Consider the following 13,291-nt stretch of genomic DNA (forward strand, 5'->3'; position numbering starts at 1 on the left):
TTTGATTGAAACTCTTCTGCAATTTTATCTGCTTCATGTCATGAAAGTACGTCAGGATCTGGAGTGTTCTTCATGAATTATGAATGGTGATTATTTAACTCCTTAGAAGAATTTGATACGACAGGTATGGACTCCGTATGGTTAGTTATTAAGATTCCAAGGAAAATGAATGACGACAGTAGGTCAGTGGTGGACCATAGTAATGCAGCAACGATTCTTTGAATAATGAGTCGATTACAACCGTGAGAGTTGTAGTGTAATGGATGTTGAGATTGGGTACCACTAATCGGGTTGTGGTGATGTATAAGTTATCATTAATAGACTAATTAAGTTGATTATTTACCAATTGAATACTTATTCCTTTTTATCAATGGAGAGTCGTATTACTATACGAGGAAGGTTGCGGTGCAAGCATAGAATTCTAGTAACGATGATGTCTAGAATGAAATCCCAGATTCGATTTTCGATGTCGAGGGAGTTTCAAAGGTGATTGTGTATAAGCTCAAGCAAGAGCATGGGTCCATAGAATGATGGACAAAATATCAAAAATATTTAGGCATGTGAAATACGATGCTATAATACCTGATGTTGATATATATACGTATATGTTTTGTTCTCCTATGACAAACCTCTATAGTTCAGAGGTAGATTCCAAGCCAGATATTTTGTGGCAGTATATTTTATATATATACAATTCTCTTCAATTCATTCTTTTCTCTCCTTTTCATTTTGTATAAACTGAGAAGAACAACCCTTCCAGAAGGGGAAGTATTGCCGAATGACTATCTATCTGTGTGATAGAAGCCTAGTAGGATACCACATGTTGTTTAATTGCTTGTCAAGTACTAAAGGCTGGCCACCTTCTGTACTAACTATGCGATATAACAAGTGTTCATGATCATAGTGATCTCTCAATAAATTATTTTACTTCTATATGAAGGACCAAGCTTTTGAAGATAGAAGCAGCTAGAAAGGAGTAGTACCAGTGCAGTGGTATTCCGAATCTAACACATTCGTGATACTAAGGTTGACGTGGTTATTAAAAGGTTATAAAACTCTAGCGAGTAAAGGTATATCTAGAATAGTATTCTGTACAGAAGATAGTAACGCTTACGAACAAGAAAAGAAGGAGTATTGAGAAGCAAAAGCTATAATGCTAGAAGCTATGATGAGAGTCTGTGCAATAAGACTTGAAAGAATTTGGAATGATCACTTAACGCAGATTAAGTTTTCTCACGACAATAGATCATATGTTAGGTATCGAGATGTTGCCTTATGAGATCCTTGAGGGAAGATAATGTCGATCTCCCTTATGTTAGGATGAAGTTGTAGAGCGCAAGATGCTCGTACTAGCAGCGGTCCAAAGAACCAATGATTTAATAGATCTAATCAGAGGACGGCTGGTAGTAGCCCAAGATGGACATAAGAAGTATATTGATTTGACACGAAAGGACAAGGAATAGGAAGTAGGGGACCTAGTGCTGTTATAGGTATTCCCTTGGAAAAGATGGATGTGGTTCGGAAAGAAAGGAAAGCTAAGCCCACGAAGTGTTGGACCCTTGGAGATATTAAGACGTATTGGGAAGTTAGCATATGAGCTAGACCTACCCCCGAACCTGTAGCAAGTTCATAACGTGTTCCACGTATCAATGTTAAGGAAGTGTAATTCAGATGCCAGACAAATAGGGGCATATGAGCGCATAGACATGCAACCAGACGTAACCTATATGGAGCAACCAGGAAGGGTTATAGATTGAAAAGGAACAAGTGCTTATGAGAAGGGTTATCAAACTATTCAGAGTTTGATGGTAGAACCACAATGTAGGAAAATTTACTTGAGAGTTAGAAAGTGCAATGCTAAGAGAGCATCTCTATTCATTTTCTATCCGATTCCGGGACGGAATCCTTTTAAGGAGGGGAGACTGTAATAACCCCAATTTTTGGAATTTTTGAAACACGGATGAATAGTAACTTTTGCTGATGATGCTGATTAAGGAAAATTATCAGACCACGCTATATAGGAGTACTGTTATGGAAATTATAAGATCATATTAGTATTCCATAAAGTAAATAAGTGTATATAAAGATCGTCAGAATCCAAATTCGAACACTTTGATTTTTCCCGAAAATCCACCAGATACCGAAAGAATTGAGTATAAGGTAACATGATTAAAAGGATTTAAATTCAAGGATTATAAGAGGGGATTATAAAAGGAATATAAAATATTGAGAAAGGGTAGGGGAACCCAAATAATAAGATCCCGGATATGATCCCTCGAACGATAAACGCGAATGAAAGTTAAGCGAACCGTATAACAGATCAGCGATCATTAGCCAAGTAATTAGGAGTTAATCAAAGGGGGTTAGAGGATGATGATGTCATCACACCAACAAGAGGAAGACAAGTGTAACAAGATGACATAAGTAGATGACATAAGCATGACCAAATGGGAAGGGTTGGTTGGTTGATTGTGAGCCACACAATTTTTACCATGGTAAAAGGTTAATTAACAAACAAAAAGGAAGCAACCAAGCAAACACATTCATTTCTTCCCCCCCATCTCCTTGCTCACGGTTTTTGAAGAAAAACAAGAAGAAAAATTTCCAAACCCAAGCTCCACTCAATCATAATTCAAGAGGTTTGGTTCCTTGAATTCTATATTTCATAACTAAGAAGAGCAAGTAGTTTGAGTGTTTGAATCCAAGGTTTGCTAGCTCAAATAAATCATTTAGTTTAGGGTGAATAGTAACTTTCAAGAACAAATTTTTGATTCTTGATTTTATTTGTAAGGTCAAGGTAGCTTAAGCATAGATCAAGGTTTCCATGGGCATTCCAAGGATCTTTCATTGATTAAAAGCTTCAAGAATGTATAAAACTTCAAATCCTAGCTTTACTTTTGAGTATTTAGGAATGGTTGTAATTGATATAGTATATGGGATGCATTATGCTTGTTTGCTTAAAGTTTGGTTGAGTTTGTAGTGATTTTGATGGTTGAATCTTGGTTATTAGTTAATGAACCTTAGTATGGTTAGTAGCTTTTGTTGTGATTGAATGAATTGGATAAAACATGAAGTAATGGACTGATGTAGTGAGGATTGGATGGATTTTGGTTGTAATGTTGGTTGTAAGTTGGTTTGTGATTGATTTGGAGTTGTATAAACTTTGGTAATCGCGTAAACATAGCCGTCATAATACCCGATTTACCTTAGACTGCTTTTGTTCTTAACATCAGTACCCGTGAACTCACTTTAAGATTCTGACCATTGCCATGTTTAGATAGTTCATGTTATGAGCTTCGTTTTGATATGTGGTTCGCATGAATCCGATGTACGGTTTAGGAGAAACGACCGTTTTAAGTAACGACATTTCGCGAACGAACCATTACCCCTCGCCTTACTTTGAAACCTTGGTTAAGGCCCTTAAATGACTAATTGGAGTATGAAACAATTTTGTAAACTGGATTAGGCAGTTGGTAGGGTACTCGCGAAAGAATCGCCTTAAAATTCTTAATGGTTAAATTATTAAAAATGGTGGAGCCGAGGGTACTCGAACGACTTATGTGATTCGTCAAGCGTAGGAGTGACCATAAGCGAACGTTAGGGTTCAATTGGTTAAAGTCTAGTTTCTTAAGCGACCGGGGTTTAATTCCGACTTATGTTGTTGTTCATAGGTTATCGGACCCACTCTAAGCTTAAGTCTATCCAGGAACACTCAGGCAAGTTTTCTACCCGTTATACTATTGTTGTGATGTATATATGTATATGCATTATCTTATGATAAGTGCATGATTGTTATTAGCAAATCTTGCGATATATTGGAGCATGCTGATATGGTATATATGCATATCTGTTTCGTAATCTTGATATCTAATTATTGATTCGATTGCTTATAAGTTGCATAATACCTATGCTAGAGATAAGCAGTAGTTGCGTATACCCTTAGTATAGGGGACCCAAAGGTGAACATATTGCTAAACCGGGAGTCGATGTTCCCGAGTATAATATATATATATATATTTATTTATATATATATATAGTTTTCAAAACTATTAATCGAATAAGGTTTATTCGATAACTTTATTTTATTTAATGAATATTATTTTGAATATTCATTCGAGGACTTATGACTCCGTTTATTTTATTAAATGAATATTATTTTGATTATTCATTTGAGGACTTATGACTCCGTTTATTTTATTTAATGAATATTATTTCGAATATTCATTCGAGGACTTATGACTCCGCTTATTTATTAAGTAATATTCTTTATTTTATTAAAGAATAATGTTTCGATAATCAAACTTATTTTCGATTATTCAAATAAAGATCGTAATTTCGTATAAGTATATCTTTGGTTATTTATTATTCATTTCAAGTATGAGTTTTAAAACTTCTACTTCAATTATTTTTATAGATATTATCCTTTATGGGAATATTATTTAAATAATAATATTCAGATATTTTCTAATATATCGGGACTGATTAATTTCATTAAATCAGCATTACTCCAAACATTCTTAAAAATGTTTTCGAGTCTTCAAAATGATTTTTAAAAGTTAGAGCGGATCCCAAAACTCATTTTTATATTTAAGATCTTCCTTTCGAAGGGGATTTAAATACTCGCTCAAAACCTGAGGGATCCGGCTCTGTGGTGTATTTTATATTCACAACGAGGTTGCTGTTTTGAGAAAACATTTTGATTACTTGCCCAACGTTCGGGAAGTAAGTCCATATATTTGAGTCGGCATAAGCAACATGGGCTCAGTGGGCGTCCATGAAAGTGTAAGTGGCTCAGTGGGAGTCCATCAATGCGTAAAAGGCTGAATGGCAGTCCATCATAGGTCCTAATGCGGCCAGGGTGATGACCAGTGGGGAATTCGTCCATCTACTAGTAGAAAAGGTTACTTATTGGTATCTTTGCCTGATCAACAAGATATCAGGTTTATGCCAAGGTTTTCTCCTTTCCAAATTATTGGATATTACAACTCTGTTTATAATTTTCATAACAGAGGTTTTCAAGGAGTGTATGAAATATATATATATATAGGTATATATATATATCGGGACTTAATGAAGTATCTCATAACTTCATTATTTATAATGATATTTCAAGGATTGAATCTATTCAAATCTTATCTTGTAGTCTCATCTATGTGATGAACTTTTGAAACGGATTATACCTTGAATGGTGGTAGTTCAAGTAGTTTACGGAAAAGATATAAGTATATTGGAGTATCTCGTAACTTCACCTTTTCAACTTATATCTGGTTAATGATTATCTTATGCATGACAAAGATTTTCAGAAAAACGTTGAGACAAGGTTAGATATATGAGATCACCTTGCAACGATATTTTTTTATATATAGTTATAAACTGGAACTCTGTGTATATTATACATGATAGAGGATTTCAAGATTTTGAAAAGTATGTATACATATATACTAAATATTTTGCGACTTGGTCGCATTAAGAGATCAAACTTGGTTCATTTCTTTTTGACCAAGACTTTCATGAGTGCTATGAGAATGCTCATATATTGTAAATTATTATACATATTATTTTGGTGGGCTTGTTGCTCACCCTTGCTTTCTTCTTTCATCACACAACAACAGATAGACAAGATGAACAGGATCAAGCTCCCAATTTGTGAGCGGTTAGGAAACGTTCCGCAGTTTCCTGTAGGCGTTGATGCCGTTATAGCTGATGTAGGAACTACCAATAGGCTAGGCTTTCAACTCTTGATGTGCCAGACTTATGTACATTTATGGATTGTAATAATGGCAAAGAATATGTAAATTTATTCAGAAACCCTTTTGAGGTGTAATGGCTTATAATTGTGGAATAAAATGACTTGTGTTATTTTTGGATATTCATCTTTGAGACTATAACTTATGGTGTGTGTGTGTGTATATTGTGGGGTCACAGTACGCAATAGTTGGTTGATTATTAAGATCAAGTATTATTAAGGGAAATGGAACTCGTGACAACCCGGATCCCCGACCCCAAATTTGGGGGTGTTACATTGGAGGTTTGAATGAAGGTAGCCTAGAGAGTTCTTTAAGGAAGTTTGGCTTGCTTTGATAGGAATTTTGAGTAGAGAATTTGCAGTAGGTTTATTCAGGTACCTGGCTTTGAGGTTTGGATACTTTTAGATAGTGTGTGGCTAGGTTTTTGTGTTAGAACTGACAGAGATTTGGATATTTGGGTTGAAGGTGTGTTCTTTGTATCTTTTCAATCTCTCCATCTTTCTTGTTCTTCTTACTGTCATCCTTCCCCTTCTTCTCATCTTTTCCCTTCTTCTTGTCATCTTTGCTAGATTATCATCCTTATTACTCCCACTACCTTTGCTTGATTGACTTGGATTTGAGCCAAAAAATTTATGCACATATTTCTTTTAATCATCATCATCCAAATCATCTTTTATTTATTTATTTGAGTTTTTGGTATCATAGTATCTGCATTTTTCAGATATCTAGCAAAGATCTTCATCATCTCCACATCCTCATTGGTTTTGTTCTTCTTGGACTTCAACTCAGTGTCCAAAATGATTATCACCTTCTTGTTTCCCATGACACAATATTTAGGAAGTTGGAAGTGTTTGCATCTTATAGCGTTGAGGCAAATATAGGCCACTCATTTGCTTGCTTGTAGATAGGCTTTAGTAAAAGCACCAATTTGACCAGTTTTAAGCTCATGAAGCAAAAGAGTGTCCTCTGGACTCATCACACTGACTTTGTTGATGAATAAATCCAGTTCAGATGCACTTATTAATTACAGAAAGGATAGGGACATCTGAATGCATCTGTCAATATCAGGGTCTTTCACATTCACCACAACTCTCTTTTCTATAAAATTCTGTCTGGTCACAAGCACCACCCTCAGGAAATTTATGTTCTTTTCCACATCCTTCTTGTATGAAAAATGATTGAAGTTAAGAAAGACTCTCAGAGCTTCTATAAATTTAGCAAACTCCTTGTAAAGGCAAGGGCCTTCAGCTATCATCTTGAGTCTTTCAAGTCCAGTGTCATATTCACTTTTGCTTGATTGGCTGGATTTTAGCTTGGGCTTCATCATCTCCCCCTTAGGCTTGGTAACAGGCAAGGTTGAGTGTTGAGGGATCTGGGCCGTTACTATTTGAGGTGTTTCTTGAAAGGGAACTTTCAAAGCACCCATAATAGCTCCTAGAGATACATTGGTATGCATTTCAAAGTACTTTTCGGAGTCTATGAGGGACTTGATGTCCTGCTGTTAACTTTGAACTAGAGCTGTGAGTTGAGTAACTTGAGTAGTGAGAAAAGCATTTGAAGCTCGTAGCTCAGTCACTTGATGTTGGAAAGATTGAACTTGAAAATTTGTAGAAGTAGAAGGAGTAGTCCGTGAGCTTGATGAAAGAGAGGTACCAAAAGTACTGCTCACTGCATTTTTAATCTTCTCCATGACCAGTGCAGAGGGCTCATACCTAGCCTTGTATAACTGATCCAACTTGACCTTGTTGTCATTGTTGTTTGAGACTTGTTGTTAGACCACATTATGAAGGGCAATGAAAGAGTCCCCTAACCTCTTGATGTTGTCTTCAACATGAGTGACAAAGAGAGTTTGAAGTTTATATTAGAACTTGATTTATTTGGTCTTCATCTTATTTAGTGTAGGCATCAGTTCATCAATTCTCTTATTTACTAGCTCCTTGACTGTACCTTGATGACCATCCATAGTCTTTTCTATAGCCTTGCCAATAAAATTGAAGGCTTTAAGTTGAGCATTTAGACTTTTATGATGGTATCATAAACTTTCTAAGGAGTGAGCATCTTAGCATTGCTTTTAAGAATTATGATGTACTCCTCCCTAAACATGGAAAGTGCCTCCTTCATGTTAATAGAAAAGGTTTTGGAGAGCCAGACATCCATATTGCCATCCTTGTCAGCTTCATCCATATTATTTTCCTGCTATTTTTCAACTTCCTCCCTGTAGATGAGAAGAATGGCTTAGTAGTATTGGTTTGTCATGTTGGATGTGAGCAGTTGTTGAGCAATATTAGAAAAACCCTCAATTTGATCTACCAGCATCTCATCTAAAGTTTGAGTTGGAGTTTGAGTATCTTGTAGACATTGTGATAAGAGGTCTGGAGGTTGTGTAGAGTTGAAGGTTGGTTATGGTTAGTTATGGTTTGGGTTGAGATGGATGAAATTGAAGATAGGGTGAAACCTGTGACTGAAGTTATAGTTGAACTCACAGTTGTAGCTATAAATTGTGACAAGGTGTTGTTCACTAGGTAAGTGAACCTCCATTGGAATTAGAGGGGTGTTGACCAGGTTATTGTCATGTACCATGACCTCAAACCCGATACGGATAGAAAATACATCCTAAAGACACATTAAATGTCACATTAATTACACTTGGGATTCTTGTCCGAAAATTCCAATACATACCTGTTTGGTCCAAGCTTCAAAGCAGGCCTGTCTGGTCTAAAGCTTCGTAACAGGCCTATGACGGCCCAAACAACCAAGGCCCACTAGCGGAGGTCGGCCAAGTCCATGAACACGAGCTGTTCAAGGACTAGGCCCAATATGGCTGGAAGAGCAGAGACATGTGGTCTAAATGGACTCAAAGTCCTACATAAAAGGTTCTGGATCTCCTTCCCCAAAAGGACTCCTAATCACCATCTAAGTTGGAGACTTGTCCATCAAGTCTCCTAACAGAAGTCTAACCCTAGACTCACCTCTATATAAAGGGCTCTACCCCTCAATCTAGAACTATATTTTTGGCTTGATTATCTAAAATAGAGATACGTAGGCATCTTGCAAGGATCGATAGTCCCGAACGTAAGAGCAGCCATTAAAGCTCAAAGCTCACCAACCCTAGCATTAAATACTAAAGTACTCAGGTTTTTATTCCACAACATTTGGCGCCGTCTGTGGGAAACTTACAACAACCATGGTGAACACATGAAGCAGAAACACTAACAGGACATACACTCATGTCCCATCGCGAACAATCGCATCAGAGGTGGATATACCATCGCACTCAACTTATGCCTCCACCCAAAGAGGAACCCTAGTAGGGGAAACGGAGGCTCAACCACAAGGGACGAATCCCCCGGCTCCTTAAGGGATGAATCCCCAACTTCAACAACTGCATGCACCTGTGAACTCTCAACCCCTTGGGTATGAGTACTCGACAATTTTGACTATTAACCTCCCTTACGGGATGCTTCTATACCCCGAAGTTGGAGGGAGTGGACACTCTGGTAGGAGTGAAGCACAAGGGCAGACTACCCAATACATACATGGCTTGGCTCCTATTCCGGAGGATCAAGAATTCTCTGGACCTTATACGGAAAGAGACTCTGAGTCATCGGATGATGATATTGCTCCAAGAAGGAGGCATGCTGGAAAAGAGCTGATGATTGACACTGAACAATGCTCCAGGAGCACTTAAGGATGAGCACTTAAGGGATGAATCCCCAAGATGTTCAAGAGAGGATCATGGCTCATGAAGCAGAGATCTAAAGGCTGAAGCGAGACCTGGAGACACATCTAGCCCCAAGACCCCCACTCACTCCAAGGCGGAAAAATCCTCCTCCAATCGTAGACCTGGATGGTCCAATTCCAAGAAGGGCAGTTGCGCCAAGGGTTGATCCAAATGATTTTATGCCCCTAGGAGATCCTGATGATCCAAACCCACCATTCACTTATGAGATAATGAATACTCACATCTCAAGAAAGTTCAAGATACCCACCATCAAAGCATACGATGGTACCGGCGACCCCGCTAATCATGGTAGGACGTTTTCTAACTCCCTGTTGTTACAGCCCGTGAACGACGCTATTAAGTGTCAGGCCTTCCCTCAAACCCTATCGGGCATGGCTCAAAGGTGGTACATCCGTCTGCCCCCAAACTCTATTAGATCCTTTAAGGACTTGAGTCAAGCTTTTATTAAGCAGTCCATAAGTGGCAGAGTGCACGAGAAGAGTTCAACATCTTTCATGGGTATAGTCCAAGGAGCAAAGGAGTCCTTGAGAGAGTATCTGAATCAATTTATGAAGGAGGCTTTGAAGGTCCCTGATCTTGATGATAAGGTAGCTATGATAGCCCTGCAACAAGGGACTATAAATGAGTTCTTTAAGATGTCCTTGGCTAAGCGCCCTCCCGAAAGCATGCTGCAGCTCCAGGATAGAGCCGAGAAATATAATAAGGTGGAGGAGAGTATGAAGAAGATAGCTGTGAATAATGAATCTACTGGGAACAAGAAGCTGAAGACGGATCAGGAGTACGATGTGAAGGACAAATATCCATGAATTGGCAAAAACTCTGACTCCTCTTCTAAGAAGAATCAGCAACCAAGGTTCACTGAATATGCAAGGTTGAATGCTCCAAGGAGCCAAATCCTTATGGAAATTGAAAAGGACAAAGACTTCAAATGGCCGAAGCCACTAAGGGGAGATCCCGAAAAAAGAGACAAGAGTCGATACTGCAGATTTTACAAAGATGTTGGTCATGACACTGACGATTGTAGGCAACTCAAGGATGAGATTGAGTATCTGATCCGAAGGGGAAAGTTCAGACATTTCACCAAGGGTGAAGAGGCCGGAGGCCAAAATAGAGATAATGATCGAAGAGATGATGATCAAAGGGGTAATAACAGAGATCGCAACCCGCAGCCCCGAGGCCAGTAATCAATATGATCTCAGAAGGACCTACAGCAGCTGGTACTACAAGGAACTCCCGAAAAGTTTATGCAAGGGAACTGATGAGCATAGTTGGGGAGCCATCTAAGCATTCTAAGTCAGAGATGTCACTTGAATTTGGTGACCCAGACCTTGAAGGTTTAGAATTTCCTCAGGATGATCCTCTGGTTATCACTCTGATAATTGGAAATTATCCTGTTATGAGGGTCCTAGTGGACAATGGAGCTTCCATGGACATTCTATTTTATGACACATTCATAAGGATGGGCTACAATGATTCTCGGCTAACTCTGTCTGACGCACCCATCTACGGGTTTAACCATGTGGAATGCAAAGTCGAAGGAGCAATACAACTTCCCGTAACTATCGGGGAAGAGCCCAAGGAGGCCATGTAGATGTTGAACTTTCAGGTTGTCAAAGAAGCCTCTACTTACAATGCTATTATGGGTAAAACAGGGATCCATGCTTTTAAGGCTGTGCCCTCAACCTACCATATGGTACTAAAGTCCCCAACTAGAAATGGTGTTGGAGAAGCAATGGGAGATCAGAAGATGGCCCACAGTTGCTATGTTGCAGCACTTTGGCCCGATGGAATAGGGGGCAGGTCCTCCCCATAGAAGACATGGATGTCCGAGAAAATGATGAACTGCGAAGGAAGCCAGCCGAGGACTTGGTCCCAATTCCTTTAGACCCTTAGACCCCGGAGAAGGTCACGTACATTGGGGCATCTCTGGACAAGCCCTTGAAGGGCCAAATGACAACTTTCCTCCAAGAAAACAATGATATATTTGCTTGGACAGCAGTTGATATGCCTGGGATTGACCCAGACCTTATAACTCATAAGTTGAACGTTGATCCAACTCGGAAGGCTGTAAAGAAAAAGAAGAGAACTTATGCCCCTGATAGGCTGTAAGCCATTAAGCAAGAGGTCGAAAAGCTTTTAGAAGCTGGATTTATTGAGGAAGTGCAATTCCTTGAATGGTTGGCCAACCCCGTAATGGTTAAGAAAGCCAATAGGAAGTGGAGGATGTGCATTGACTTCACTGATTTGAATGATGCTTGTCCCAAGGACTATTACCCCCATCAGGGATTGATACCCTGATTGATACCACTGTTAGACACGAGATGCTAAGATTCATGGATGGCTTCAGTGGTTACAATCAGATTAGAATGCATAAGGATGACACCACCAAGGTATCTTTCATAACTGACTTTGGTGTATTCTGTTATCTTGTTATGGCTTTTGGACTTAAGAATGCAGGAGCTACTTACCAAAGACTGGTAAACAAGATATTTTCCCATCTAATTGGGAAGACCATGGAGGTCTATGTTGATGACATGTTAGTCAAAATCCTAAGCAAGGCCGATCATATTAGTCACCTCAGAGGGGCATTTGAAGTGCTGAGGCATCACAAGATGATGTTAAACCCAACCAAGTGTGCTTTTGGTGTTGGGTCTGGAAATTTTTTGGGTCATATGGTCCCTAAAAGGGGAATAGAGGCCAACCCCGTCAAGATCAAAGCCATCCGAGACATGGATCCACCACACTCCATCAAGGACGTTCAGAAGCTGACGGTAAGAATGGGCAGCTGAGAGCCAAGAGGCCTTTGAATAGCTGAAGAAGTACATGACTGAAGCCCCATTATTGGCTAAACCAAGTCCTGAGGACACTCTTGATTTGTACCTTGCGATATTTGAACAAGCCGTGAGTGCAGTCCTCGTAAAGGAAGAGCAGAAGCTCTAGAAGCCTGTATACTTTGTAAACAAGGTGCTCCATGGAACATAATTGAATTACTCCACCACGGAAAAGTTCACACTTGCTCTCATCACTGCCTCGAGGAAGTTGAGACCATACTTTCAGGCTCACAAGATCGAAATCCTGATGGACCAACCTTTGAGGAACATTCTTCATAGCCCGAAGGCCAGTGGAAGGCTCATCAAGTGGGCGATTGAGTTAGGAGAATTTGATATCAAATACAAACCTCGAACGACCATCAAAGCTCAGGCCTTAGCAGACTTCATGGTCGAATGCACCATTAACGACCAAGAAGTCGGGGGGCAAGAGATAGTAACCCCAGAAGGAGGAGAGAAGGAGAAGGATGAAGAAACAACCTTAAAAGAGTATTGGGTTCTCCAATTTGACGGAGCGTCCAAAACAAAATCTAGTGGTGCAGGCCTAGTCTTGCAAAGCCCTTATGGGTTTATGATTGAATATGCTTTGAAGTTGGACTTCCCGACTACGAACAACGAAGAAGAATATGAAGCATTGATAGCTGGCTTAGACTTGGCTAGAGCCGTGAGGGCCAAAAACCTGAAGGTCTTTGGAGACTCAAGACTTGTAGTTACTCAAGTTAATGGAGAGTTTGAGCCAATGATGATACTATGGCCAAGTACCTGAGAGCCGTAAAAGGAATACTAACTCAGTTCGATGAATGGTACGCAGAACATGTTCCAAGAGAAGAGAACACTACAACAGATGTTTTGTCTCAGTTCGCCTCGTCTGAAATCTAGAATTATCCAAGAAGTATTTACTTCCAAGTCTTGAGGACCCCTACTATTCATGTCATAAATCTGATAGCACCGGTTGGTGTGGCAAGCTGTTGGAT

This window comes from Apium graveolens, chromosome 10, assembly GCF_009905375.1.
Source record: "Apium graveolens cultivar Ventura chromosome 10, ASM990537v1, whole genome shotgun sequence".
In the NCBI taxonomy this organism is placed as follows: Eukaryota; Viridiplantae; Streptophyta; class Magnoliopsida; order Apiales; family Apiaceae; genus Apium; species Apium graveolens.